A 6,446-nucleotide genomic window follows, 5' to 3' on the forward strand; every position below is an offset into this window, starting at 1 on the left:
AGTCTTAGGCCGTGTTCGCACCTGCCTGTGATAACCTTGAGCAGTTACTGTGCCTTAGGGCTCTCTCTGTCTTATGGACAGTCAACAGGAAGGACACAATTTTAGCCACACTTACCATCCATTACAGTCATGTATTAATTTCTTATTCATCTCAGTATCAGTTTCAGGCATCTAGCACGTGGTAGATATTCAACAGATGGTAGCTAGGACTCATTGGATGTCTTGTGGTTCCTCCTACATAATTCCTCTTACATAGTTAGGCACATTAAAAATCATAAACAAGATAAGAAGGATTAAGGCTTAAGAATATGTACAGATATTTGCTGCTCACTTATGGACTGGGTTTCCTGCTTTTTAAACACTTCAAAAAGAGCATAAGCTTTAGAGTCTTTTTTATTTTTATTTTTTATTTTTTGAGAGACAGAGAGAAAGAGATAGAACATGTGAGCACTAGCAGAAAGGGGTAGAAAGAGAATCTTAAGCAAACCCCATGCCCAGCATGGAGCCTGACATGGGACTTGATCCCACGACCCTGGGATCATGACCTGAGTTGAAATCAAGAGTTCGATGCTCAATTGACTGAGCCATCCAGGCTCCCCTTTAGAGTCATTTTTAAATTCTGGCTTTCCTACTCACTTCAGATATGACTTTGCACAAGTTCTGAGCCACTTTTTTCTTATCTGAGTAATGGGGATAATATTAACTAGCTTAAGTACTCAGTAGTTATTATTATGCTTGTTATTATTTGTCTTCAAAACCTGGACCTTTGTCCTCCTTTGTACTCAATACCTACTTATCCTTTCCCACCATGTTTGACCTCTTTTCCACAGGCTTTTCGTATGATCATGGCATGACACTAAATTCCCATTTTTATCCTAATATTCAGGATTGGTGTTGTCCAGTATGGTACTTACAGACCAGAGGTAGATATTTAAATTTAAGTTACTTAAATCAAATTATAAGTTTATTTTGTCAGTAGCACTAGACACACTCAATAGCCATGTGTGGTTAATGGCTACCATATTGGACAGCAGAGCTATGAAATATTTCATCACCACAGAAAGTTCTCTAGGTCTATAATCCCCAAGATACTGTTTATTTCTGAACATCTGGACTGTCACAACTTAAATCCCTGAGGAAACAAACTCTGAGGGAAAAAGGTAGAGATTTGCATTCAGGAAATTGACTGGGGAGTGGTTTTAGGAATAAATCTGGGAAGGAGTGAAGGAAGTAAGATTAGGCAAAGGGAGAGGTTCAACTGTGAAATAGTCATAAAAGAGGCCTCAGTATATCTTAGGGGGAGCTCTGAACCTGGGATGGCTCTTCAGAAATATTTGGAATTGGGGCAAGAGAGCCAGGCCCCTATACCCCTTCGCCAACAGTCATGGGATGCTGACTATCCCACTGTCCTTTTGAAGCAGGGGCATAACTTGGGGGAAGCAGCTCTCTTCCAATAAGGAAGAATCCCAGGAAAGGGACCCAGCTGGAAGCTGTCAGTTACTAATACTACTAGCAGCTGAGGAATACATGCCTCTGTCCTTAAGGGACATGGTGTGGCACATCACAGTGTCCCTTGCATGGCCTCATTAGAACTTTGATGTGCTTTCACCTCACAGCCTGTTGATGCTTGAGGATCTTGTCTCTGGGCCTCAGCTTCATCAACTCTTTTCTGTTGCTTTTCCTGTTCAGTGCAACACAACTAATGGGCTAAAAGTGAGAGAGTTTCTGAGACTCAAATGACTTCTGTCTTTCTAATGATCGTACTCTTTAAAGCCCAAAGCAAGTGCTGTTGGAGCCATGTGTATGCTGTCCCTATGGGTCTTACCTTCTTACCTTTAATGTGAAGGGAAAATGTGGAGACATAGAACTAATTCTGCTGCTGCTAGGGCTGGTATTGTCCTTCGGAGATCCAATGTGGAATGCAAATAGCAAACAGTTGTCTCTGGATGATTTTAATTGTAAGTAATAGATACCAACTCAAATATAAATCAAAGGGAAATTTATGAGGATGATACTAGAGTATTTCATGGAATCAGAGAGCAGCCCAGTTAGAATGTAATCCATACTCTTAGTCCAACTATCACATGTTTCCATGTGGAAAGACCTCTGTTAGTGTCGGACTCCTGGCTACTTTCTACCTTCTCACTCACTCCTCCTTGAGAAGGGGTAATTTACCTAATGAGTGAATTTGGAAGAATAAATTGGACATGTTTGGCTCAGCCTTTTCCTTCTTTTTGAGATTATTTGCTTATAGAGGATATCCATTCTACTTGGCTCCTTCATCTGATTATGTTTTAAAATCCCTGAAAGATGCCTGTAGGGAAACACTGTGGTAGATAGGTCTACCTAATCTAGGATTATGAACTAGGAAGGCAACTCTGTCACACCTAAAGCTGGGATCTCCAAATGGCTCACAAATAAAGGGGATATTTTGATGTTAACATGTATCCTGAGTCTCCAGATTGGATCAGAACTTGGGTAGAGAAGAGAGCGCCTGAGTGGTTCACTTAACCGTCTGACTTTGGCTCAGGTCACGATCTCACAGTTTGTGAGTTCAAACCCCATGTCGAGCTCTGTGCTGACAGCTCAGAGCCTGGAGCCTGCTTCAGATTCTGCGTCTCCCTCTCTTTCTCTGTTCCTCCCCCACTCTTGCTCTGTCTCTCTCTCTCTCTCAAAAATAAATGAAAACATTAAAAAAATTAAAATTAAAAAAAAGAACTTGGGTAGGGAAGTGGGGTCTTCATATTGGGCTGTATCAAACTTTAACACATTTCTCTTTTCTCCACATTTACTTCAGTTTAGCTTTTTCTGCCTTTTCATTCACCTGACAGAAGATGGCCACATTCACATCATTCATTTCTTTTTTTTTTTTAAGATTTTAGTTTTAAGTAATTTCCACACCCATCGTGGAACTCAAACTTACAACACTCAGATCAAGAGCTGCATGCTCCACCGACTGAGCTAGCCAGGCACCTCTCACATCATTAATTTCTAAAGCCACTTGTAGCAACCGATTGGTTGCCTTTTTGTTTTGTTTTGTTTTTTTCTAGTTGTCCTTCTGTCAAGAGAGTGCCTTATTGATTTAACTTTGGACAGATACCCATATTTGGTTGAAAAACCTGTGTAGCACTAGGGGAGGGTAAGTTCACATATTATAGAAACGACCTTTCTGGATGGGGAAAAAGTGAGGTGGTTGTGAATGCCCATGGTAGATTTTTACACAAACATGGCAGGGATTAGGTATTTTGGATCAATTAATTACTTTCATTTAGTTGATCAAAAAGTGGTGTTAAATATATTCTGTCCTCATGTTTTTGTTTCTATGAATCTATACTTTTTAAACTGAACTTTCAATGCAGCTGTTTAAATGCCTACTTGATTTAGCCCATTTGATGAAATCATCAAGGTCATTTGATTAAATATTCTCTTTAATCCATCTCCTCCAAAGGTCACGTACTATTGAAAGTTCTGCTGGAAAATTATGTGTAAAAAGGAAAAGGAAAAGGGGAAAAAGATCTATCATGGGACATAGTTCAGGTCAACAGGTCGTACACTGCCATCCAGGAAGATTTTCCCATGTTTCAAATCACCTATCGGCGGGTTTATACATATGGTAACTTACAATGGCATTTCAGATCATTCAGATAATCTCTTACTTGGATTGTGATGCTCTGTAATAAAATGTATGGTCAAACCAGAGCATCCTCTATGCCTTTAGTTCAAAATAACTCATATTTTCTGGAAACCCAGAGCCAGCCCAAAGCAGGTTCCTTTATTAATCATTAAGGTCACCTGACCTGTGTCACAAAAAAGGCAGGATATTGATGATGAGCCACGCTGCTGAGAAATTAATCTTCAATCAACATGTGTATATGTGTCTTCTAGAAGTTAAGATTGATATTTCATGGCTTCTTTTATTGTAGAACTGAGGGGCATGTTACATGTCAAGATGAAATCAATGTGAAATTGACGGCTGAGAGGAATTTGGTCTTAAGGGCTTTGCAATGGTGTAACAATCAAGTTATTCTTCCCCCTGCCTTACTAAACTATTTTATTTGCAGTAGCAAATTCCCCACATAAAATTCTGTATATTGTTTCAACTCCTTTTTTTTAAGTGATCTTAACTTTGTTGTTATATTTATTGTTCTTTATTGTGTAACATGAATGTATGCTTATTTTATAAAGCTGGAAGACAGAAAATAAGAAAGATGAAAAATTATTTATAATCCTATCACTACCTGTTTATTTAGGCCTTCAAAAAAACAAAATTGAGCTTATTTTGTGTGTGTTTTTTTAAAACACTATTTTTAGCAGAGATTGTGTTGTTATAATTGTCTTTTAGCATAATTTTTAATGACTGCTTAACTATTCTTTTTTTTTGCTGGATATTTCATTTGGTTTCAGTTTTTCATATTTATAAAAGATTACATCATTTATAGAATTGTAATGATGATACTACAGTTTGTGTATTAGATGTTAAAATTATGTATATAATATAGTACATATGTATTATATATGTTTTATATAATATGTATAATACATATATATATAATTTTTCCTTCAGATTAGTTCCCAGAAGTAGAATTATAGGATGAATTTTTCTTTTTAATTTTTGCTTCTTTCTGATTCAGACTCCAAAAGATTTGTTGGATGCTTGAGAAAAATACACTCTCTTGGTCTGAGATTCTTCTGAACAAATAAAAGCATGTTCTCTTCATTTCAGTGAAGATGATTAAGTCCCTTTTTGCCTTAGACTGTTTTGAGATGCTTTCATTCTCCCCATCCCTACCCCCAACACACACAAAAACGCACACTATTCAATCATGGAAAATGGAAAGTTTCTGCTTATCTTGTCCTGGCTGAGAAAGAAATCTCCTGTCAATTTTGAACAATGCAGTTGAAAGTAAAAAAGTTCTAAGTGATTTTAAGATGTTTCTTTTTTTCTTTTTCTTTTTCTTAGGCAAGCCATACACATTTGCTACTGAAATCAACAACCTCAATGCCTATGGTGCTAAAAACACATGGTGGGCCCTTCCTCATGGGATGTGGAAAGTGCACTGGATTTGAAATCAGAATATCTGGCTTGGGGCTTGGCACTCTGCCCCTGCTGTGTCTTATTTCCCACCAGGTGAGGTCCTTTATTTGGAATCCATGGCCTCAGTCAATCCTTGTGGTGACCCCCTGAACTAGCTGTCACCACTCCCATTGTTTATGTGGGAAGCCAGGGTTTTGCAGGTTAAAACAATGACACATGGCTGCTGAATGGGAGACATTAGGAAGCTCAGAGCTCCTGATCCCAATCGTTTTTTTCATTGTCCCATGATGTTTTTATTACCCATGTTTTATTGGACAAATACTTACTCTCTCTAAGTCTTACTCAGTCCCTTTTAAATTGTAGATATTTATATCTACCTCACAGGGCTTTTGTGAAGATCAGATGAGATTATTGAAATTGAGTGTGCTGGTAAAAGTGAAATATAGGTGTTAAGAATAAGGAGTATGCTAACGAGAAAGGTGAGTAGAACAGCGTTTACTTAGATGGCTTATATTGATTTCTGAAAAGTTTGAGTTTTTTTTTAGTTCCTGTTTTACCAGTTTTTATTTTATCTATTTTCCTTCTTAAGTATTCATTTAATAATTCCCAAGAAAATGAGATGCAAAAGTATTTAATAACGAAATGTTATGGTATTGGACTTCAGCAAAGCAAGAAATTTGAGTTCTTTTGACATTAAGTTTTTCAGCCTCATCACTATTGACATTTTGGGTGGGGTAGTTCTTTGTTGTGAGGGCCTGGCCTGTATACTATAGAATGTTTATCAGCATTCCTGCCCTCTACCCACTGGATGTCAGTGACACACCCCTCCCAACTGTGACAATGAAAAATGTCTTTAAATATAGCCAAATGTCACCTTGGGGGTGGGGGTATGTACAAAATTGCTCCCATTTGAAAACTGTTGTTTTAACAGACTGTCTTACAAGATGCAAATTTTATTCACCATGATCTTGGTGTGTTCTGATTTCTTATTATGTCAAGAGTATAATGTAAGAAAAATAATTCTGCAAAGGAAACTATCTTCAGCATTTATTTGTTGCCTTGATCTATTCAAACTTTACAACCTTGTTACTAGATGAACATCATTGTTTCCCCGACTGCCCAGACAATTTTCACCGGCTGGCAATACCAAGATCTGAACACAAGATTATAAAAAACAAGAAATAAAAAAAAAAATAAAAACCCACACAATTACAATCAGAAGCCTGTTCTGGGGATAACAGCTCCTGTAAAATTTCCCACTTTTATTACAATTTTGGTCTCAGGAATGGATTTGTGTTGTGCCATTTTCAGTTCTCGTTACCATCATTGTCATAACAGGGAATGAGCCAAATTGCAATGTGCCTCAGATAGTCTGTCACTTGCAATAGTGCAGGGCTCTGCTCTGACCTTC

General features: G+C 37.7%; 1 long non-coding RNA gene across 1 annotated transcript; it reads left to right on the forward strand.

Annotated features, from left to right (window-relative positions):
• Nucleotides 1–4,986: 4,986 nt before the first annotated feature.
• Nucleotides 4,987–6,169, forward strand: LOC144233276 (uncharacterized). The gene is made up of 3 exons (XR_013335634.1): nt 4,987–5,128; nt 5,420–5,514; nt 6,129–6,169. It is a non-coding gene; the product is annotated as an uncharacterized LOC144233276 (long non-coding RNA).
• Nucleotides 6,170–6,446: the final 277 nt, after the last annotated feature.

Source organism: Crocuta crocuta, unplaced genomic scaffold (genome assembly GCF_008692635.1).
Source record: "Crocuta crocuta isolate KB4526 unplaced genomic scaffold, BGI_CrCroc_1.0 scaffold529, whole genome shotgun sequence".
Classification (NCBI taxonomy): Eukaryota; Metazoa; Chordata; class Mammalia; order Carnivora; family Hyaenidae; genus Crocuta; species Crocuta crocuta.